We start from the raw sequence: 25717 nt of genomic DNA, 5'->3' as shown, positions 1-25717 counted from the left end.
TTAAAATTCGGGTTAGATAAAATCACAATTTAATTAATAGTAGGCTTTTGGATATTGGTTTTGTTTTGACAAGTCCACTTCGGGTTTAGTAATTAAAAATTTAAAACTTATATTCGTAATTATCGTATTACAGTTGTATTTTATATTATTATATAATAGTTTATAAACCGTGAGAACTACAGTTACAAAATTAATTAAACTTTAATAGTAAAAAACTCAAAATTGTTAATTAGGTGTTTTAAATAAATTATTTTCAAATAAATTATTAACTAAAATATATTGTTTTAGTTATATAAAATTATAATCATTGATTTAAATAAATACGTGACTTTATAATCTGTAGTAATTTTATTTTAATTTTTATTCTATTGTTATTAATTTAATGTGATTAGAAGGAAAAATTTAAAATTTGAAGTTTGAAATAGAGAATAAATAGGTTGACAAGTAGTATGATATTAATTAGAAAGCTTAATAAGACGATACATATAAAAAAAAAATATTCTTTTATTAGTATAAGGACTTAGTATGAAAAATTACAGTACACCTTAAATCCACCTATGTTCACGACAGAACTTGAACATTCAGCCTCAAGGAGAGAGGACAACACCGAATACCGCTGGGCTAAAAGCCCTTTGGTTCTTAAAATTTATTAACTGTGATGATAAATGCTGAAAAAGTAATTATTACAACTATTAATTCATATATTATAGCTTCTTCGTTTTTGTCCTAAGCTTTATATGAATTCTATTCTTTTACTACAATTTTCTTTCAATTTAGCTCTAACTGAAAAACCATTTCAGTATTTAATAATAACTAAATATTCTTTAGAAGTGATTTGGATCCACTCTGTCAGTCCAGCGAATCAATGGATAAACTAAAACGACATGCCACGTTATGGATAATATTCAATCAAACATCACCTAAAAAATTAAATAAATATTATATATTTGTAAATGAATAAGGACGAGAATGATGCGGAAAATAGTATGAATACAAATAAGAGGAAACGAAACTGAATAACTCAAAGAACTTATGAAGTTATTTATGTTTTTGGGGGAAAATAGTTAAACTTTAATTCTTTATAGATGTTTAAACTTATTTATAATTTATTATTCTAAACTGTGTATTTTAGATCGAATAAGTCAACTTATCATGTGGGATGAATGTTGCAGAAGTTGCTAGACTTCTTTCAGGAAAAAAAAGCAAGCAAGCACTCAAGCAATCAACATTAAAGGTAAAAAGATTCTTTATGACTTTATCACAGCTTGATTCTTGATAGCGTTACAATTGTCTTTATAGTTATGTTTTGGAATATCTATTCGACAAAAATATAAAGTATGTTTGAAAAGTTTGATTTGATGAGCGTAAAGGCTCGAGTAATTAATTGGATAAGAAGATTTTAGAAAAACCTAATGTTCATTACAGTTAAATCGCCAAAAAAAGATCTAACGGTACGTAAATACAATAGTTATAATGTAGTAAAATATATATTAATAGCTAAAAGAGATATTTATATAACAAATGAAAATGCATGGAAGATGGCTTTAGTAAAACTGAAGTAGTCTTCGTGACTAATAAAAGTTAGTATTTATGACTAATTGTTGATAGCATGTGTGATTGATAAAAGCTAGTATTTACTCTTTATGGTTGGTTAACGATAGTACCCTTGTTTGGTAAAAGCTCGTATGCCTAATTAAGAAATGGACTGTAGCTCGCTAAAGGACTGACTTCTTTACAAGATTTGTAAGAGGGATATTGTCAATAAACTATTAAAATTGGTGTGGAATCGTTGGGGGTGCTAGTTATAAACACGGCAGAAATGGTATCTAGCGCACAGTCTTTGAGGACAACACCTAAGTCTAAGAAGTTACTTCATGCACTTCTTCTAATCAATCATCTTGGTTTTAAAAAGCGTAAAGCGTCCTAAAGTGCTGAAGCCTTTGGCGACTGATGCGCCAAGCACCAAGCGAAAGCGCTCGTCTAGAGCACATGATGCACGCCATATTGAAAAAAATATAAAAAATATGGAAATACTAATAAATACTTGAAAATCTCGTAAAATCATAGTAGTATCATACTAAATCCTAAGTATTGATAAGTTATAACTAGAAATCGTCTAAACTATCATACATGATAACAGATAACTTATAAATTATATGTATGACTTAACAGTTACGTAACACAGGTTAACCACTAACAACTAAACTAAAAACATATAAATATAATGACTAAAATTCATACTTCAGAGTTTAGAGTTTCATACTTGAGAAGAGCATATAATACGTAGATTAATATACTGGAATGGAAGTAGAAAACATTAGCAAAGTTGATTTCTAATTACTTAGAGAAGATGAGTTGGAGCGATGATACGATTTGCTCCGTTTTGTGTAATTGTTTACCGCCTCTGACAAGATTGATTCTTCGTTTCCATCCTTTTTTATTTATATAAACCTATTGGCCCGCCTAACTTAATTAAAAGCCCATTTTATATTAATTACCCTAAGCACTATTCAGCGCTGAAGCGCAAAGTGGTAAAAAAGGGGAAAAAGCGAAAAAGGCGACCAACTAAGGGAATCGCATCGCATCTCATTACTTAAAGCGCTTTAGGTCATCGCTTGGGCGCCTAGCGCATTAAGCGCGCCTAGTCGGCACTTTTTTAAACCAAGAGCATAATCTGGTTCATTTGGCTATCGGGGAACGATAGTGTACTCAACAATAAAACGTCCTCCACTATACAAAATTTTGATGAGATTATGGTGAATTCATACTTCTGGATCAAAAACAGGGGTAGAGCTTGTTGGGTTTTGAGCACTATAACATCCCTATGGTGCATATACAACTCTAATGCTTTGGATCTAAGTTTTCTCTAATTATACATGCAATTTTCTTTTTCCAAAGCATGAAGCCTAACTAGCATGCAACTTGATATTTGAACCATAAAAACCAGTTAGAATAATACCTTTTGTTGTAGCTTGTTGAAGTTGGCATTTCAAGAGCTTAGCACCCAAAGTGTGATGCCTCAAATGGTTCACAAAACACCAAGAGCAAATGGAGGAACTTGAGAGAGGTTAGGAGCACACAAAATCGGCTATACTCTTATTGTATCAAATGTGTCCGATTTTGGGGCCTAAGGGCTTACATATATAGTGTAGAATTCCAAGAGTCATATGTAAACCCTAATTCTTACACTTAGGCTTATGATCCATAACCAGTTGATAACTCTTTGGACTAACTTAGTCCATCACCAATCAATCATGGATCATTAGCCAAACTATATGTATCATTGATTTACATAATCAGCCCTTGTAAATTTAATTAGTCTCTTTTGATCACTAAATTAATTCTTGATCAATACAAATTAAATAATATGATTCCTTAATTAATATATTATACTTATAATATATTAATAAATCACAAATAACCTCTTTCTCAAAATCCATCCTATCAAATTGCTTTGGAGAATGCAACCCATAATGGACCATGATACTATCGGATCAAGTACATACCAATTATAGTTATGGGCTTAGACACCTAATCCAACAGTCTCCCACTTGGATAAGTCTAATAACTATAATTGCAAGCACGGCTTGAAAATCCAATTAACAATCGTAGCTCTCAAAAGCCATTGTCGAACTCTGATGCGTCCATTAGATAAGGGATCATATCATCCTCTGTTCTTCAAGATATCATGCGGACAAATACATGGAACATAGTCATACTTATTGTCCGGCAGTTTGTTTTCCCGATTTCTGATTTGTTTGACATAGAACTTAATTGAACACATCAATTGAGTCCTGACCGGGCCCGACACATAAGTCAAAACAAAATCATCGAGGGGCCCAAGATATCCCTTTTAGTCCTCTTAGGATAAAAGGAACAGATAAACTTCGACTTATATGCTTGTACTAATTACTTGTTAAGTCATACACAACAACACGTTTTATAACGTCGAGTTATTGATGCGGTTTCGCACTATCAATGTACAACCAACTCGTAATCAACAACTCATATATCTAGGTTTGAAGACTATATGATATTATCGTCTCACAATCACTCGTGATAAATTCCATGAAGTGATTCATGTGAGCGTGGGTTTAGTCCAATACTCAAATCTTATTTCAAGAGCACTCATGAATGTTGTAGCAAACTTTTGTTATGTCTAACACCTTAGACAATCTTACAAACTCATTCATGACAGTCTAGTCTCATAACCTACTTCCAAAGTATGATCGACTTTGGATAGTTTGAATAATCTTATTATTTTGGAAGTTAAAACATGCAAAAATGAAACAATAGTAAACAATCGACACAAGATAGTAACTTTACTTATAAATAAAACTCATTTTATTAAATCATCAAATGTCAATTACATTTTAGTTATTACAAGTTTCTAAACACTATCTAATCATTAAAACTAATATCGTCCTTCAGTGCAATACTCCTAGCATGTAGTAAGAGCTTAACCCTAGTCAGTCCCTTCGTAAGGGGATCTGTTGGGTTCTCCTCTGACGATACCCTCTTTACCACGAGGAGTCCTTCTTCTACTTGATGCCTTATGAAGTGATGTTTTCTGTCGATGTGCCTGGATCTGCCATGATCCCTCGGTTCCTTGGCTAAGGCTACCGCACTCTCGCTGTCATAGAAAATCTCCATAGGCTCCTTTACAGCTGGTACAACTCCAAGGTCTCCAATGAAGTTCTTTATCCATATCGCCTCCTTCGACGCTTCACTTGCTGTTATGTACTCTGATTCACACGTTGAATCAGCTACAGTCTCCTGTTTGGAACTTTTCCAAGTTACTGATCCTCCATTCAGGGTAAATACCCAACCTGACTGAGAGCGGAAATTATCTCTGTCCGTCTGAAAACTGGTGTCACTATACCCTGTCACTCTCAAGTCATCACTCCCACCGAGGGTAAGAACCCAATCCTTAGTCCTCCGCAGGTACTTAAGAATGTTCTTTACCGCAGTCCAGTGAGCTTTACCAGGATTCCCTTGATATCTGTTGACCATGCTCAAAGCAAAGGCCACATCAGGGCGAGTACATGTCATAGCATACATGATCGAGCCAACTGCAGAAGCATATGGTACTCGACTCATTTCTGCTATCTCGACATCGGTGCTCGGGCTTCGAGTCTTACTCAATTTGGTATTGCTCAGGATTGGCAATTCTCCTTTCTTGGAATCCTCCATGTTGAAACGTTTCAACACCTTGTCCAAGTAGGTACTTTGACTAAGTCATATTAGTCTTTTACTCCTATTTCTCAATATCCTTATCCCTATAATGTAAGCAGCTTCCCCAAGGTCCTTCATAGCGAAACACTTTCCAAGCCAGGACTTAACCTCCTGCAAGGTTGGAATGTCATTTCCTATAAGAAGTATGTCATCTACATACAACACCAGAAAGCTAACTATACTCCCACTAGCTTTGACATATATGCAGGACTCATCCTCGTTTCTCGAAAAACCAAACTCTTTGACTTTCGCATTGAAACAAAGATTCCATCTGCGAGATGTTTGTTTCAATCCATAAATGAATTTCTCAAGCTTACACACTCTATCAGGGTATTTTGCATTGACAAAACCCTCTGGCTAACTCATGTAAACATCTTCAGCCAACTTCCCATTAAGGAAAGCGGTTTTGACATCCATTTGCCATATTTCATAATCATGAAATGCAGCTTTGGCTAGCATAACCCTTATAGATTTAATCTTCACTACTGTTGAGAAGGTCTCGTCATAGTCAACTCCAGGAGTTTGAGTAAAGCCCTTCGCAACCAATCGGGCCTTATAAGTGTGTACTTTCCCATCCATGTCGGTCTTCTTCTTGAAGACCCATTTGCACCCGACCGTCTTACGACCTGGTACATTGTCAACCAAGTTCCAAACTTGATTATCATACATGGACTGAATCTTGCTGTCCATCGCCTCTTTCCATTTTGCAGACTCGGGGCCTGTTATGGCTTCCTTGTAGTTGTTAGGTTCATCCAAATTTACCAGTGTACTATCACTGATAAATGTATCACCTTCAGTAGTAACATGGAAACGATAAAACTCAGGTGTCATTCTAACTCTACTGGAACGTCTCAGAGGTAAAGACTCGTCAACTGGTTCAACTGGAGTTTCATCCTCGGGTTGAGCGCTAGTGTTTGAGGTTCCTTCATCACTTAACTCTTGAAGCTCTTCAAGGTCAATTTTCCTCCCACTGTCCTCTTAGAATATGAGTTCTCTTTCGCGGAAAACCCCTTTCCTCGCAATGAAGACAACATTGTCACTCGGTCTATAGAAGAGATATCCAAAGGATTTCTGTAGGTAGCCGATGAAAATACAACGCTCATTGTGAGGTTCGAGCTTGTTGTGAGTCTCTCGTCTTACAAAAGCCTCGCAACCCTAAACCTTGAAAATACAACGCTCATTGCGAGGATTTCTGTAGGGAACCTTCCCTGTCCACATTTCGTGAGGTGTTTTGGCAACCTTTTTAGTTGGGACTAGATTAAGGATATGGGCGGCAGTCTCTAAGGCATTGTTGGATTAATGTCTAAGTCCATAACTATAATTGGTAAGACTTGACCCGACCCGGCATGGTCCATTTGGGTTGCATGGCATCATGCATTTGGATAGACTATAATGAGAGAAATAACACTTAAGGTTGGTTAATATATTATAAGTTCTAATATATTAATAAGGTTATTTAATTAGTATTGATCAAGAATTAATTTGGAATTAATTAAGTGATCAAAAGGAGACTAATTAAATATATGGGTTGATTGTGTAAATCATTCATTCTTATATATGTGGGCTTGTGATCCAAGATTCCTTATGTTGGACTAAGTCCATGGGGTGACCCATGGATACTCCATGGAGGTTAAAATCCATGGAGCATAAGGAATGGGTAAAGTTATGAGTTACATGGTGTAACCCTAATAGCCACCATATAAAAGAATCTCATGGCTCAAGAAATCGTGCACTAATGTGTGAGTGTGAGGGCTAGACGATTTCAAGGAGTGTTCAAGTTTCTCTCAAGTTATTCCAAGTGTATTTGGTGTTGTGTGAACCATTTGAGGTGTCACACTTGGGGCACTAGGCACTCAAGCTTCATGAAGACATTCTACATCAAAGAGGTATGTATTCTATCTTGTTATATTTATTATTTTGTATGCTAGATTAGGATAATACCTTGGATGTTCATAATTGTATGTATAATAGAGAAAACATAGATCCAAGGTATTTAGGGTTGTATGTACACTTAGGAGTGTTAGAATGCTCATAACCCAACAGGCATACCCCCAGAATGAGATAGGTAACGAATCTCGACTCATCATGGAACGAACCATGTACAACAAGGTTCGATTGTGCCTTTCAACCACACCATTAAGCTGTGGTGTCCTAGGTGGCGTCAATTGTGAAACAATTCGACATTCCTTAAGATAGTCATGGATCTCGATACTAAGATACTCACCACCTCGATCGGATCGGAGCATCTTTATCTTCCTGCCCAATTGATTCTCCACTTCTTGTTTAAACTCTTTGAACTGTTCAAAGGTTTCTGACTTATGCTTGATTAAGTAGATATGGGGATATTTGTTGTAATCATCAGTAAAAGTCGCATAGAAGCGGTTAGCATCCCTTGTGGCAGATCTGAAGGGTCCACACACATCGGTGTGTATGAGATCCAACAAACCATCACCCCTTGCACATGAACCAGTGAAGGGTGACTTGGTCATCTTTCCAAGCAAACAAGATTCACATGTGTCATCCGACTTTAAGTCAAATGACTCCAACACTCCATCCTTTTGGAGTCGGGCTATGCCCTTCTTGTTGACATGTCCAAGACGACAATGCCATAAGCATGCTTTATCCAAACCATTGGACGAATCGATATGCAACACATTATTTCCTAAGTTATCTACAACCATCACAGTTTCATATATACCATTACAAGGCAATGCTTCAAAATAAAATTTACCATTATAATAAGCATTAATACTATCAATCTCATTATTAAATGAAAAAGTAAAACCTTGTTCATACAAACCATGAAATGAAATAATATTTCTCGCCATATCAGACGAGTAGCAACAATTATTCAATTCTAAATTTAACCCACTACTAATCAATAAAGAATAAACTCCAATCTTGGTGACATGCGACACTTTCCTTTTCCCCATGATCAAGTTCATCTTCCCGTGCTCCACATCCCTACTTCTTTTTAGTCCCTACAAATCAGAACAAATGTGAAAACCACATCCTATATCAAGTACCCAAGAATTAGCATGTGATGAGTTATTAGACAGAATAGTGTAAATACTTGCGAAGGTGGGCTTGATCTTCCCATCCTTTATGTCCTGCAAGTATTTGGGGCAGCTTCGCTTCCAGTGCCCTTTTCCATGACAATGGAAGCACTCTGCTTCCTTTGGATTTGAAGAGGGTTTAGCAAAACCAACTTTGGTCCCACTAGAAGAGGATCCATAATGGGATTTTCCCTTGTGGCTCTTAGAAGGAGCCTTCCTCTTCTTTCCCTTCTCATGTCCAATTACCAAGACAGGGGTAGCAACAGTAGGAGTAGGTACAACGGACTTACCTTTCAAACTACTTTCAGCAGTTCTCAGAAGGCCTTGAAGCTTGCTTAGAGTGACCTCCTCCTTGTTCATATGATAAGTCATACGAAACTGATCATAACAAGAAGGCAAAGAGTGTAGGATAATGTCAATGGCCAACTCTTCATCGAAGTTGACATTCAACTTCAGCAAGCGGTCCACAAACCTTTGCATCTTTTGCAAGTGGGTCGTGATGGACTCTCCATCCTTCATTTTAGTTGTGATCATGGAGACAATGATTTCATAACTTTCCTACCGAGCACTTTTATGGTACCTTTCCATCAAGTCTTGGTGCATCTCATAGGGCTAAAAGTCCTCATAAGACTTTTGAAGCTCAGCAGTCATGGTAGAAATCATAATACACGACACTTTTGTCGCGTCTCTCTAATGAGCCTTATATTCAACAATCTGTTCAGGAGTAGCAGGGTTTTCATCAATCTCCTTTAGCTCTTTATCAAGGACATAATCTTTGTCCTCGTAGTGAAAAGTCATGCGGATGTTTCGAATCCAATCCTTGAAGTTCGATCCTTCAAAGATGACCCTCCCATATAAGTTCATGAGGGAAAAAGAGCCAGAAGAGTTTGAGTTTGAAGCAGTGTTTGAAGTAGACATCTGAAAAAGAAGACAAAGTTTAGATTAGATAAGGATCCTTAATATAACACCCAAATGAAATATTAAGGCTAGGACCCAACACAATATTCTACAATTCGGAATAGGGATGCCGTAATCCAATTGTAAAATATTTGAAGGTAGGTAAATGACGATTTACTAATTTCCACCATGAAAAACGAAAATGAAGATTAGGTTTTAAATGAATTGAAATTCCTAGATTCTTTGAGATTCATTGAATCTTTTCAATGCCATGTTTAAATCTCGATTATGCCCTTCAAGTTTGTGACTAGGATAACGAGGATCACAAACAAGGTGTGAATAACCATGAAAATGTGCTTGGTACTCTTAATGTTACATATCACATGATCAATGTGTCGGTTAACCACACACACTCCATTGATCCATGATTAACATCAAGCTACCCTTTGCCACCCTTGCTAGTCCCAAATTAGTGTGTCGGTTAACCACACACGCTCCACTAACGACTTAGCAAGGTGCAAAGTGCAATTTCATGGAATAACACCATTTTCACATTTTTCCTAAAGTAACTAAGATTGGGAATTTATAAAAGTTTAGTTACTTTATAATATCATTATACTTATTAATGAGGATTAATGTCTCATCCTACCCATTCGGCTAACAACCCTCCACTAGTCAAGAGTGCGGTGGGTAAGAGTGTACCTAATGACGGTCATATTATAGGTCGCTTCCTTAAACATCCATTATAGACTAGCTTCGTAAATGAGGCCTACTAACGGTAAGACTGACTTATCTTATACATATATATAAGTATTAAACTTTAATATTATAATAGTATAGGGTTGGATTTTAACCTTTTAAAATTATAGGGTTTGGAATTAAAGTTTCATAAATGAGACTTTTCAAATTCCAAAACTTGAGGGAAAGTTTTGAAACTCTTCAAAACCTCTTGAGTTTTAGGATTTATGTTACATAAATGAGACTTTCCAAGTTCCATAACTTATGACAAGTTATGAAACTCTTCAAGACCTTTGGAATTCTATAACTTAAAAAGTTAATGTTTCATGAATGAGACTTTTCATATTCCATAACTTGAGGACAAGTTATGAAACTCTTCAAGAAACATTTAGATCAAATTTAACTAATACAAATATTATATAATTTATCATTTACCAATTTGACCTAATACTAGTCATATAGCAAGATAATTTCAAATTCTACAAATAATTAGTCTTTCACAAAATCAAGTAATTATCTTAAAATTTGACAAACATCATGTTATTGGATGGGATAATCATTACCATATTAGTAAAATCGAATTTTATGAACCAAAACAGTTTGTGGTAATGATCCTAATCCAAAACAGGCCAAAAACTCGGAAAAACTTCCATCTGATGATCCAACTCGTCGAGTCAGGCAATGGACTCGTCGATTTCATAACCAGATTATCCAACTCGTCGAGTCCAATCATAGGACTCGTCGAGTCCACCAGTTAGTGGCCATAAATGTCAATTTTTCAGCTTTGAAAATCAAACAATTGCATCAATATAATAGAGAACACCTTAGGCTCTGATACCACTGTTGGGTTTTGAGCACTATAACATCCCTATGGTGCACATACAACCCTAATGCTTTGGATCTAAGTTTTCTCTAATTATACATGCAATTTTCTTTTTCCAAAGCATGAAGCCTAACTAGCATGCAACTTGATATTTGAACCATAAAAACTAGTTAGAATAATACCTTTTGTTGTAGCTTGTTGAAGTTGGCCTTTCAAGAGCTTAGAACCCGAAGTGTGATGCCTCAAATGGTTCACAAAACACCAAGAGAAAATGGAGGAACTTGAGAGAGGTTAGGAGCATACAAAATTGGCTATACTCTTGTTGTATCACATGTGTCCGATTTTGGGGCCTAAGGGGTTACATATATAGTGTAGAATTTCAAGAGTCATATGTAAACCCTAATTCTTACACTTAGGCTTATGATCCATAACCATTTGATAACTCTTTGGACTAACTTAGTCCATGACCAATCAATCATAGATCATTAGCCCAAACTATATGTATCATTGATTTACATAATCAACCCCTGTAAATTTAATTAGTCTCTTTTGATCACTAAATTAATTCCAAATTAATTCTTGATCAATATCAATTAAATAATATGATTCCTCAATAAATATATTATACTTATAATATATTAATAAATCACAAATAACATCTTTCTCAAAATCCATTCTATCAAATTGCTTTGGAGAATGCAACCCATAATGGACCATGCTACTATCGTGTCAAGTACATACCAATTATAGTTATGGGCTTAGACACCTAATCCAACAGAGCTTTGGTGGGTGATTGGGATATGTGTTGTCTATCCCATGTCTTGTCTCTTCGTTAGTCAACCTCTTTTTATTGTTACGGGAAAACTGCAAAAAAATTCGTACATATTGGTCTCATAATCGATTTAATCATTATATATATATATATATATATATATATATATATATATATATATTTATTCAGTTAAGTCTTAAAAACCGGTAATCGTATTCAATTTAACCATTTTACCCAGACAACGAGTCATCCAACTTTCAAAAATTATACTTTTGGCCCAGATTTTAAATTTTATTACAATTTTGGTCCAAAATTTACACATTTAGTCCAGATTTTAAATTTTATTACAAATTTGGTCAAAAATTTACCATTTTGGCCTAGATTTCAGAATTTTGTTATGAATTCTTCATAAATTTAGTTTTTTTACAACTTTTTTTCTTAAAAAAAATTTCGAATTAGTTTTTTCTTTAAAAAAATCATATTTATACAAAAAACATATTTTTACATAAAAAATCTTATATTTTCTGTATAAAAACTTTTTTGTATATGAAATATTGTAACGCCCACGTTTCTAGGCTAAACATTAGTATGATTATGTAATAGTTAGGGTCAACAAATGTAACTTATTTTGAAGTAATAAAGAGGAATTACTTGAATATTATGTGAACTATGTGATTTTATGTGCGTTATACTTATTTATAAGACATAACAAATTAAGAATGAAATAAGCGTCAAAAATAAAAACATAGATAAACCCGATATCTACTAAGAAAGTTGTAGTGGTCGTGAGAAGGATTCCGAAGATATAAAGAAACCGAAATCCGAGTTATAACGAAGAAGTTATGACATGTCGAAGTTTTACGGCTAAACCGACAAGGCACCACGTAACGTAAAAAGTGATTTTTGACAAATTACTTTTTAGCCTTAGTGATCTAAACAAAATTCGTAGTATACGTTAAATCGAGAGCGTGCATAAAAAGAACGTCCAAATCTGACTTCGTATGAGGAAGTTATGGAATTTCTAAGATTTGGGATAGCAGTGTGCAACTCGGGGTTTGAATTTTAGATTGAGCGATTTTTAGCCGACACAACCTAAATAAGAATCGAAGATCTCGTTAATAGGAGCTCAACGATAAAAAGACAGACGAAATCAAACGTCGGATGACAAAGTTATGAATTTTTAACGGACTTTTCCTATCCCGACCTGTTAAAAATATAACTTTAAAAATAAATTCAAAATTAGGCGACTGAGTCTAAAAAAAAGTTGTAGAGTACGTTCCCACCTACGTGTGGATATAAACAACATCGAAAACGGAGCTCGTAGGCGAAAGTTACGGAATTTAGAAGTCGGAAGGGTGCTGCTGCGAAGTGCGTGACGTGGCGCAATCTAAGCCCTTGCTTTCTCCCCACGCTTTGCCACCAGATGGTGACAAGGGGCACCAACTCGACGAGTTGGAGGCCAGAAACTCGACGAGTTGGACCCTTTTCCAACCTATAAATACCAACCGAGAGTGCCCTCATTTTTCACACCAAAACTCATTCACTTCTCTCTTTACTCTCTCTCTCTAAACCTCCCAAACACCCCCAAGCATAGGAAACTTCCCTAGCACTAGAAGAAAGCCTCGGAGCGCCTGAAGGCTCTGAGAAAAAGAGTTTTTTTGGCTTGGAATTCTGCCCCCACAGAGCCCGGTTTTCAAGCAAACCTCCCGGTTTCGTCGAAGCAAAACGGTGTCCAAGTTAGAATCACCACCTTATCAAGTGAGTGCATAGTTACTTTCATCTTACACATAGATATGAAGTAGTTTATATAAATTGCGTGCTATGTGTGCATATTATCTGTTTATCTTGATATCTAAGCTAGATGAAATATTAAAAAAAATTAGATCTAAACTGTATATGTATTTTATATTATGAGATCTATGCTGGATGAAAGATTTAAACTTTTTTTTTTCAGATCTAAAGTGTATATGTATTTTCTATCTACAAATATGTTGGGTAAAACATGGGTAGATGAAATAGTTGATGTTTGATGAAATAAAATGATGAGCGGCCTCGACGTTCACAATGATCCAACCATCTAGCGGAGTGTGGATGACGACCACAGACTTTTCTAGACAGTCCAGTGGAACGCCAACAGGCTCGTACCCTGTAGGTGTTTATTTGAACTATGTGTTCACCAGGTGTACTCCATCCCCCTCATGGTTGCCTTACTTGACATGTATTGCTAAGGAATCCCCTAAGCAGTGTTGTCACCCCGATGAAAAATCCTTAGGCTAGGTCCCTTATAATATATGTTTTAGGGACGTAAAGTGACGATAACGGGAACGGGTAATCGGGTTGAATGATTGTTGAAAATAATAAACTTATTTATTGTGGGTTGAAAACCATATGTGCTCACCAGGCTCTCAAACTTGACCCACTCAATTTCTTGTATTACAGGTAGTGACACAAGAGTATAGATGCAAAGATCTGACGAGAGATTATGGATTATAGGCCAGCAGAAATAAATAGAATATTTATAAGGCCTATGTTGTTTTTGTTTATGCTTTTGATCTGTATTGACAATGACATCCCGAGGTTTGTAATTTAATGAAAATACATTTCTTCGGAAATTATTTGATAAATTCTTTATCATATTTTTGGGAACAAATTCCGCAACATATTTCTTTAAAGGTATACTCTGACTTTCACATAAAGCATAAACAGATCAGTCTTTTCTGGCCGTGAAATTTGGGGATGTCACAGTTGGTATCAGAGCATTAGTTTAAGCGAACTAGGAATTTGTAGGATTTATGGATTTAAACTTAGAATTCTAAGCGATGATTGTGAGATGAGTGTCTACCATATTTTAGACACGGGCACTAGTTTATTTTAGGAAAGATGCCTAAAATACTTTTATGTGCTAAATGATTTATGTTATAGCTATAAAGATGCCGTATATGCTATTATTTGATTGGATCTATGGTCTGTTGCCGACCCGATCTAGAAACCTTATGTGTTCAGGATTCTAAACGTTCGACTACGATATTAGAACTAGCATGTAACGTTTCAGAGTGATAAGAAGAATTTAAACGTCTAACGTAAATAAAGATCTAAATTCGCCTAATTTGGTGTACAGATCGAAATGGCAAGAACCCGAAGTGGAGTCGGAAATGCCAATGTAAATGGAAATCAGTAGCCACAGCCCCAAGTGATTGAGCAAGTACCAATAGTAGCAGCTGCACCTAAGCCAATCATGATGGCTGGAGTACAAGCCATGATTCGGGCTATGATGGCCGAACAGAGGAAAGAAATGAGGCAACTGTTGCTGCATAACAGGGATGAACCTTCGATGCCTGTTGAACAACCAGAACTGAATGATGGACAGTCAGAAGAAGGAGACTACATTAGGACCATTAGTCAAGCTGAGCCGCAAGTGGTTAGGAGGAACAACCAAGATGAAGGAGTCGAGAGGAACGAATGCAAGTATAAGGACTTCACAACTTGCAAGGCATCGACTTTCAGTGCGAAAGAAGATCCAATTGGATTTATGAACTGGATATCGGAGATGTAGTTGGCCTTCATAACATGTAGTTGCAAGGGCAAGCCACAAACCACATATGCAGTATGTCAGTTTCAGAGGTGGCTCTGTTCGCTGGTGGAACACTCTGGGGAAGACCATAATCCCCAACGAGCCACTATTGCTTACATGGGCAGAGTTTCTGGTGCACTTTAAGTGCAAGTACTGCTCGGCCCAAAATATGCTTGAGCTGGAGAATGCCAGGCACTTACTCTGGAGGCAGCTATCTGGGCTGCCAAGTCTATTAAGGAGATGATAAAAGGAAGAGCTGCCAGCAAGGTTGAGGTTGGCGAAAAGAGGAAGTTTGAGGGATATGCAAGGTTCAAAAAAAAGAGCAAGTCTAGTTCAATGAAATTTGGAGGAGGAGGAGGTGAAGCGAAGTGGTGCGAGAAGTGTAAAAAGAAACAATTCGGGAAATGTAACGAGGAGGTAACTTGCTACAAGTGTGGAAAGACTGGGCATTACGCCAACGAGTGTACATCCAACAAGAGGGTGTGCTATGGATGTAACGAAGAAGGGCACATTGTGAAAGATTGCCCGAAGAAGAAGGAGGAAGCAAGGCCCAATGTCCCACCGAAGCCGAAGGCGAGAGCTTTCCAGATGACCCTGGAAGCTGCAAAGGATGCAACAGATGTCGCTTCAGGTACCTTTCTTGTAAATGGATTGCCTGCTAATATATTGTTTGATTCCAAAGCGAATTACTCCTTTATATCACATAAATTTGGTGGAAGACTAGCATTGCCTGTAGATAAACTTGATAATGCTCTATATGTAGAAGTTCCCACTGGCAAATTCATACCTGTTAGCGAGTGCATTAAGAACATCGTCATCGACTTGAAAGGAAACGAATTCCACGAGGAGTTGTTACCCATTGAGTTTATGGTTTCGACATCGTACTAGAAATGGACTGGCATAGCGCCAATGATGTCGAGATATTGTGCAAGAAGAAGATAGTAAGAGTGAACCCGCCTGGAAAAGAGTCATTTATGGTGTACGGGGACAAACGCAGAGTAAATTATGGAATCTTTTCCCTGATGAAAGCCAGAAAATGTTTGTCTAAAGGATGCACATTATACTTGGCATTTGTGATGGATGCTAAGAAGGAGAAGAAGGAGATGCAAAGAATACCAGAGGTGTGTGACTACCCGGAAGTCTTTCCTGAAGATCTTCCTGGATCGCCCCCTGATAGACAAGTAGAGTTTCGAATAGACTTGTTGCCAGGATCAACACCAATAGCGAAAGCACCATACCGATTAGCACCGACAGAGATGAAGAAGCTTATGACGCAACTTCAGGAGTTGTTGGACAACAGTTTCATTAGACCTAGTTCATCGCCCTAGGGAGCTCCAGTATTATTTGTGAAGAAGAAAGAGGGAAGCATGAGGATGTGCATAGACTATAGAGAGCTGAACAAGGCAATGGTGAAGAACAAGTATCCAATGCCAAGGATTGATGACCTATTCGATCAGCTGCAAGGTTCGAACTATTTCTCAAAGATCGACCTTAGGTCAGGATATCATCAGCTGAAGGTGAGAGAACAATATATTGAGAAAACCGCATTCAGAACGAGATACGGACACTATGAGTTCTTCGTTATGTCATTTGGACTAACCAATGCTCCAACAACATTTATGGATTTGATGAACATGGTTTGTAAACCATTCCTCGATAAATCCGTGATTGTGTTCATAGATGACATTCTGATTTACTCAAAGAGCCAGCAGGAGCATGGCAAGCATCTGCGAGAAGTATTGGAAGTTCTGAAGAAGTAGAAGTTGTACGCAAAGTTCTCCAAATGTGATTTCTGTATTCGAGAAGTCCAATTCTTGGGTTATGTGGTTAACCAAGAAGGAATAATGGTTGACTCAGCAAAGATTGAAGTTGTGATGAAGTGGGAACGACCAAAAAGCCCTACGGAGATTCGAAGCTTTCTGGGATTAGCTGGATATTACCGAAGATTTATCCAAGGCTTTTCTTCGATAGCTACTCTATTAACAACTTTGACCCATAAAGGAGCTACATACAATTGGAGTGAGAAACACGAAGAAGCATACAAGAAGCTAAAGAAGAAGTTGTGTGAAGCACCGATTCTTTCTTTACCTGATGGAGTTGAAGACTTCGCAGTTTATAGCGATGGATATGGAGTTGGGTTGGATAAGGTGATAGCATATGCATCGAGACAATTGAAAGAACATGAAAAGAACTACCCCACTCATGATTTGGAGTTGGTAGCGGTAGTATTCGCACTAAAAATATGAAGGCACTATCTTTACGGTATGAAGTGCAAACTCTTCACTGATCATAAAACTCTCTAGTATCTCTTTGATAAAAAATAATTGAATATGAGGCAACGACGCTGGATAGAGTTACTCAAACATTACGACTGTGAGATACTTTATCATCCTGGTAAAGCAAATGTCGTAGCTGATGCTCTAAGTCGAAAAGTAAGCCTTGAAAGAAAAAGGCCAAGAGCGTTAAAAATTGAAGTTGTCTCAACGATTGTGGAAAGCATTAAGAAAGCTCAGGAAGAAGCTCTGGAGAAAAATGACCGAAAGGAAGAACGTTTAGCCAAAATGTTGGTGTTCGGTACGAATAATCAAGGATTAAAGGCATTCCAAGATAGAATTTGGGTACTTAATATGGGAGGCGTAAGAGATCCTCTGATGGAAGAAGCTCACAAGACCATGTACTCGATTCATCCCGACAGCACCAAAATGTATAAGGATCTGAAACCCTACTACTGGTGGCCGATGATGAAGCTCGATGTTGCAAAGTATGTGGCAAATTGTGTAACCTGTGCGAGAGTTAAGGCACAAAATCAGAAACTGTATGGGAGCTTAGAACCTTTACATGTACCCATGGGTAAATGGGAAGACATCACCATGGATTTTGTGACTAAACTACCCATGATGAAGAACGGTCACGACATGATTTGGGTGGTCATGGATCGGTTCACAAAGAGTGCACACTTCATAGCAGCCAATGAGAGATGGTCTATAGATAAGCTTGGAAATGCTTATGTGAAGGAGGTAGTAAGACTTCACAGTGTTCCTTTAATGATTGTATCAGTTCATGATAGTTGTTTCACGTCAAGGTTTTGGAGGAGCCTACAAGAAGAAATGGGTACGAAGTTGTGTTTAAGTACAACTTACCATCCGCAGACTAATGGTCAGAGCGAAAGGACGATTCAAACACTGGAGGATATGCTAAGAGCGTGTACCCTGTAATTCCAAGGTTACTAGGATGAGCACTTACCCCTGGTAGAGTTTTCCTACAACAATAGTTACCCTTCGAGCATCAAGATGGCACCTTATCAAGCTTTGTATGGACAAAAGTTTCGTACGATGTCTTGTTGGCTTGAGGTTGGAGAAAAGTAGTTCATGGTCCCCGAGATAGTCCATCAGACTGCTGAAAAGCTGAAAGTGATTAGGGAAAGGATGTTAGCAGCTCAGGATTGTCAAAAGAGCTATGCTGACAAGAAAAGACGACCGATGACATTCGAAGTTAGAGATTCGTTTTTGCTTAAAGTCTCACCATGGAAGGGACTGATAAGATTTGGGAAAATAGGGAAGTTGAGTCCAAGTTTTATTGGACCATTCAAGGTTCTTCAGAGGATTGGGAACCAAGCTTATAAGCTAAAACTACCAGAAGAACTATATGGAATTCATAACACTTTCCATGTGTGTTATTTGAGGAAGTTCATGGGAGAAGTTCCCAACATAATTCCAATTTCTGAGTTAAGGATGGATGAAAATAAGAGGCTAATTGAAGAGCCATAGGCGATTGTTAACCGTAAGACAAAGAAGTTGCGACACAAGATGGTCGACTTAGTGCTTGTGCAATGGAAACATACGAATGTGCCAAACCTCACCTGGGAAATGGAGAGTGACATGATGAGTCGCTATCCGCATCTGTTTGCTGATGCATGATTCCGAGACGGAATCATCCTAAGGGGGAGATAATTGTAGCCCCCGCGTTTCTAGGCTAAGCATTAGTATGATGATGTAATAGTTAGGGTCAACAAATGTAACTTATTTTGAAGTAATAAAGAGGAATTACTTGAATATTATGTGAATTATGTGATTTTATGTGCATTATACTTATTTATAAGACATTACAAATTAAGAATGAAATAAGCGTCAAAAATAAAAATATAGATAAACCCGATATCTATGAAGAAATTTGTAGTGGTCGTGACAAGGATTCTGGAGATATAAAGAACGCCGAAATCCGAGTTATAACGAAGAAGTTATGAGATGTCGAAGTTTTACGGCTAAACCGGCATGACACTGCGTAACGTAAAAAGTGAATTTTTGACAAATTACTTTTTAGCCTTAGTGATCTAAACAAAAGTCGTAGTATACGTTAAACCGAGAGCGTCCATAAAAAGAACGTCCAAATCTGACTTTGTACGAGGAAGTTATGAATTTTCTAAGATTTGGCATAAGAGTGTGCAGCCCGGGGTTCGAATTTTAGATCGAGCGATTTTTAGCCGACACAACCTAAACGAGAATCGAAGATCTCATTAATAGGAGCTCAACGATAAAAAGACAGGCGAAATCGGACGTCGGATGACAAAGTTATAAATTTTTAATGGACTTTTCCTGTCCCGACCTCTTAAAAATATAACTTTAAAAATAAAGTCAAAATTAGCCAACGGAGACTAAACAAAAGCTATAGATTACGTTCCCACCTACACGTGGATATAAAGAACATCGAAAACAGACATTCTTCTTGGTCAAATGAGTCAATGACACGACGATCTTGGAGAAATACTGGATGAATCTCTGATAATACACCGCTAAACCCAAGAAGCTACGGATCTCAGATGCGTTCTTCAGTACTTCCCACCGCATCACTGCCTCAACCTTGGCTGGATCCACAAAAATACCCTCCTGATTGATGATGTGCCCCAAGAACTGTACCTCTCGCAGCCAGAAATCACACTTGGAAAACTTGGCATAAAGCCTTTCCGTTCTTAGTGTCTCCAATACCTCCCTCAGATGCTGCTCATGCCGCTCCTTGGTCTTAGAATAGACAATGATATCATCAATAAAAACTATCACCGATCGATCCAGCATCGGTCTGCACACCCTGTTCATGAGATCCATGAATGTTGTTGGGGCATTGGTGAGCCCGAATGGCATCACCACAAACTCATAGTGTCCATACCGAGTCCTGAAAGATGTCTTTGGTATATCCTCATCCCGAATCCTCATCTGATGGTACCCCGACCGAAGATCAATCTTGGAAAACCAAGACACACCTTGCAGCTGATCGAACAAATCATCAATCCTCAGTAATGGATAACGGTTTTTCACTGTTAGTTTGTTCAACTCTCGATAATCAATACACATCCTGCTCGAACGGATAAACCCTCGGTCTAGCAACTCCTGAAGCTGTGTAGATAGCTCCTGTATCTCGGACGGATCTAGCCGGTACGGTGCCTTTGCTATTGGAGCGGTACCCGACACTAAATCAATGCGAAACTCCACCTGCCTCTCCAGAGGCACTCCAGGTAACTCCTCGGGAAAGACGTCCCGAAACTCCTGTACCACCGGTACACTGCCCAAATCCGTCATGGTCTCAACCCTCGTATCCGAGATATATGCCAGAAATCCCGAACAATCCTGCTGAAGAAGTTTCCTAGCCCTCGCAGATGAACAGAGGGTTGGCCCCTGCGAGGCCCTCTCTCCATGAATAACCAGTTCTCCCCCACTTGGGTTCCAAACCCTCACCAACTGGCGCTCGCAATCTATCATGGCTCCATTACCCCAACCATTCCATCCCAACAATCACCTTCAGCCCTCGCAACGGTATCGGGACTGGATCAACACGAAACCTCTCCCCAAGCACATTCAGGACACAGTCCCGATACACCCTCGCAACACTCATAGTGCGTTCATCCGCAATCTCAACCTCAAGCGGGGAATCCAAGGTCCCTGACGCATCCCGAAACTTCTTGCTAAGCGCAAGAGATACAAACGATCGGGTGGCACCTGAATCGAATAGTATGTGAGTCGACATACCATTGACCAAAAAGGTCCCTATACGTAAGCACAATATACACATAAGCAATGCAAATAAATATAGAGCAGGATGATGAAATGCGTACCAGCCACAACGTCTAGCGCTGCCTGGGCCTCCTCGATGGTTAACTGAAATGTGCAGCTCTTCACCGCAAGAGCATCCGCCTTAGCAGGGCGACCATCGGTGATCCTCATCGTGGCGGGCGAAGGTGCCGCCACCGCTCCTCCTCCTCCCTGCAACCCCGGATAATCGGCCTTTTTATGGCCAGTCTCGTTGCGGTGGAAACAAATCAGGCCCTTCTTGGGCCAATCCCTGCTCAAGTGGCCTGGCTGACCACACGTATAACACACCGGGCCTAAAGCCCGGCAACCTCCACTATGCGATCTCCCACACTTGGCACACCGGCCACGACCCTGCTGGCCCCTACCAGAAGAATCCGAGGTCTTAGGCTTTTTAACCTGACCTACTGTTGTCTGTGCCTGTTCAGGCTTCCGCTTGGTGCGTAACTCCAACTCTATCTCCTGCTCACGGGCCTTCTCCACCATCTCATTCAGGGTCTTGCATTCTGTAAATCTCACAAACTCACGGATATCATCCCTCAGCATGGAATGATACATCATCCTCCTTATGTCCTCATCTATAGCATACTGTGGGATCAACAATGCTCGTTCCCGAAACTTGGCGGTAATATCTGCCACAGTCTCGGTGGTCTGTTGGAGCTCCTAAAACTCCCTCACCAACCGTTGCACCTTAATAGATGGTGCAAACTCCAGATCAAAGCATGTGACAAACTCTGGCCATGTCATCTCAGCCACACCGGCTGCCCCCACCTGACTGGTAACCTCTCCCCACCAGTCCCGGGCTCGATCCCTCAGCATACACGAAGCAAATCCCACATTTTCCGCATCAGGGCAAGAGCTCGTGCGTTGGGCGTTCTCCATGTCTGCCACCCAGCATCGGCTAACAATGGGGTCCCTGACCCCGAAAAATTATGGCGCCCCGCACGCCTTGAACTCCCGGAACGAGGGAGTTCGGGCCCCGACCTGGCCCGCAGCAATCTTGGCTCTGAATGACCTGAGCCTCTCTTCTATAATCTCCATCATCCCTTTCTTGACAGTCCCAAAAATCACTGGGGTGGCGTCAAGGATACCCTTCGTAACCTCGGCTGCAATGAGGTCGTGTAGCCTCTCATCAATGGGCTCGGTACCATTTCCCGACCCAGATCCGGATCCTGATCCTGATCCTGATCCCCCTGCTCCAAATCATTTCACCACCATACTGAACTGCAATATCATGAACATAATGATCAAAATTTCCAAAAAATGGATCCTCCCACACCGGTTCTCCTTAGAGCCTCCAGATCTAACATTGGTTCGGGTACAGGTCCTGTGCTTTCAGTAGTACGGGCCTAATACTACCTTCCACACCTACCTGTACCTTCCCCAAGGCTCTACCTGATGACTCTAATTCGTCCCAGAACTAAACATATATCACAGTGTACCGCATAGCTCAAATCCTAGGTTATCCTAAGACTTGCTCCATTCATAATAAACCAGAACTCAATCATAACAGGTTGCCTTTATGCATGCAAATTATACACAGAACATGATCAAATAGGCTTTCAAATAATGGATTCTACCCTTGGACCACAACCATACAAGGAACATGAAATAAGGCCAAATCAATCATTCTAAGGCTATAAGCTCCTAACCGTATACAATTTTAAAAGCATACACATAGCAGTATCCATCCTACTATCATAACTCAAGTATCAGTATAACATGGCTAACATATTGGGGAACTACTTACTTGGCTCGGCCGATCACGCGCATTTCACTCTCCTCTTTTCCCAGTTTAAGAAGTTTTTAACTTTTATTTTTGAAAACAATTTTACCATTTCCTTAGTTTGAGTCCTGACACACCCGAGAGTGTGCCCGAATCCCTTAAACCAAGGCTCTAATACCAACTTGTAATGACCCAATTTTCAAAATAAAATTTTCATTTTTAAATAGTCAAAACATTTCCAATAAACATAAAATCTCGAGTACATTTGTTTTTGAATTCCCAACATCCACAATATTATTCCAAACATCAGAGTGTCCCATAAAAACGCCTGAGAGGGAGTGCATGTCGCGTCATCAAGCCTTGACCTTGACCTTAGGCTCAGATGTACCTGAAACAAATCCACAAACTGTAAGCTAATGCTTAGTGAGTTTCCCAGAGCATACCCCACACACAATCCACATAATCACATAATCCATATTAGCTATAAAGCTACATACCACACAAGTTATGCATACAAACATATAGGGAAGCCATGGAAACCCTCCACGGTCTTAAACCTAGTGCCACTGGAACCCCCACGTGGTCTTAACTTCCTGCCATGGGAACCCCCACATGGTCATCCTGCCATGGGAACCCCCACATGGTCTTCACTAACTGCCATGGGAACCCCCACATGGTCTTCACTACCAAGCAAATATCATACAACTAAACATGCACATATACTAGGGTACCATGGAAACCCTCCAAGGTCTTACACCAAATGCGATGGGAACCCCCACATGGTCTCAATCTACTGCCACGGGAACCCCCCTTGGGTCTTCCATGCAAATGTTGTACTAACATAACGCATAATCAATCGACAATCCACATATCATAAAATGGGCTGGCCTTGGTGCCTTAGACACATTGGTATGGTGAGAAGACTCACCTCTCATGAATGCTGAATTGACAAGATCAGATCCGATAAGTCCAACGCACAGCTCAAACACAATCTCAAAGTACCATAAATACCCTCAAACTCAACCTTGGTCAACCCTGGTCAAAGTCAAGGTCAATAGTCCATATTGGCCCCAACTCGTCGAGTGCATCCAACAACTCGCCGAGTTACCTGAGTAACTCGTCAACTCGCCGAATTACCTGATTAACTCGTCGAGTTCCTTAATGTCCAGAAGACCGAAAGCTCATGTAGACCGAAAACTCTAATCCTTCACCGAAATCACTCAGAATCTCGAAAACAGGTAAACCCTAACCGACTCGTCGAGTTGGCTAAGCAACTCGTCGAGTCCCTTCAGTCCTTTTTGTGTTCAGTCCTTTCCAGTGGAATCCAAGGCTCCAAATTACAGATCCAACCTCTTATTGTGTAGTTACCACGTAAAGTTGCAAACTTTACGTGCATGCAAGGCCTCCCAAGGCTAAAACACTAAAACTAGGGTTCAAACAACACTTAGGACATGGAAAAGGGCTTAGACTAGGTAAAGGAAGCATACCACACAGGGGTTAAAGTGTAATTTGGGGACTAATTTGCAAAGGTTTTCATAAGTCAAGGGGTGTTTGGAATTATATGGACTTTATATGTAAGGATTTATGGAAGGAAGGGTTCAAATGGTAAATTTTAGGATTTGAATTGAGAAGAATAATGGAGTAGGGACTGAAATTGACAATATGGGCCAATGTTTGAGAGTGAGTGGGACTTATAACCAGTCACCCCCTCGTTTACCATATCATTTTGCAGCCGCCATCTTCACCACCTTGTCTTTCCAGCCGCCACCCTACGAAGCCCCTCTAGCCGCCGCCATCAGCTTAACTGCCGCCTAGAACCACCAAGCATTCACCGGCGTTATTATTGCCGGCAGCATTGAAGACCGACGGAAACCGCGATGCGGTCACGATATAATGGAGAGCGGAAGGGCTGTTCCGGCGTCGTAACGCTGTTGCATTGCCGAGTCCGACCGCCGCCTGATACCTCGTCGTTGAAACGTCATCAACCCTACTGCCGCCAGTGATGTTGTGTGCGGCCGGAGAAAACCCCACCGAGGTCGAGGTCGGAGCCATGAACGACGAAGAACCGGTTACTAACGACCAGAATCGCCGGTTGGACCAACCTCATCTCGCATTTTCGTTCCTCTCGAGGTGTTCGACGTCATGTGTGTCGCTGTGGCCGCCGGAAATGGCTTTTGGTCGCCATTTCAACTCCTCCTAGCATCACCCGCCGTCTGCCGCCACTTTCCGTCGCCACCAGCCACCGTGGAAGGTGGTTGTGTGCGTGCTTTTGCTATGTACTTAGGTGTGTTGTGTACTGCTGTTGTATTTCATTAAGTGTGTAGTTTGTGTAAACGGGAAGCAAAAGTGAGCCACCACCACCACCGTGGGGTGGTGGCTAGCACCTCCGACCACCGCCTGCCGCCACAGTACGACTGTGTGTGTGTGTTTTTATTAGTGTGTGTGTTTATATTAGTAGGTGTGTGTTATTTGGTTTAGGTTGTAAATTGTAATGGTGCCCGGAATAATAATAGAAAATCCATAACCACCACCGTGAGATGGTGGCTGCCGCCACCGGCCGTCATGTCGGGTGGCGGTGTGCTTTGCCTTGTTGTGCTTGATTCGTTTGGGATGCATGAAACCCTAGTGGGCCCACTGGAGCCCTAATGGACCCAAAGAAACCCTAATTGACCTAATAAAACCCTGATGGCCCAATGAGGCCCAAAGTGACCTTAAAGCCCAAGCAATTGACTAATGGGCTAGTATTGAGTAGGAAACCCTAATTAGGGTTTGGAAAACCCTATTGGCTTAAAACCCTAATTTTTGGGGATTTATCGGGACAC

General features: G+C 39.6%; 1 long non-coding RNA gene across 2 annotated transcripts in view; it reads left to right on the top strand.

The window, feature by feature from the left end:
- The first annotated feature begins 1043 nt into the window (after positions 1–1043).
- LOC145152046 (uncharacterized) overlaps positions 1044–25717 on the top strand; it is a 40720-nt gene continuing 16046 nt past the window's right edge. For both annotated transcript variants that reach the window (XR_013732594.1, XR_013732588.1), the window contains exon 1: positions 1044–1234. This is a non-coding gene — a long non-coding RNA (uncharacterized LOC145152046). The remainder of the gene's footprint in view (positions 1235–25717) is intronic.

This window comes from Lactuca virosa, chromosome 1 (assembly GCF_052849685.1).
Source record: "Lactuca virosa cultivar CGN04683 chromosome 1, Lactuca_virosa_CGN04683_v6, whole genome shotgun sequence".
In the NCBI taxonomy this organism is placed as follows: domain Eukaryota; kingdom Viridiplantae; phylum Streptophyta; class Magnoliopsida; order Asterales; family Asteraceae; genus Lactuca; species Lactuca virosa.
Note: the sequence above shows the minus strand (reverse complement) of the source record. Positions and strands in the feature narration are given on the sequence as shown.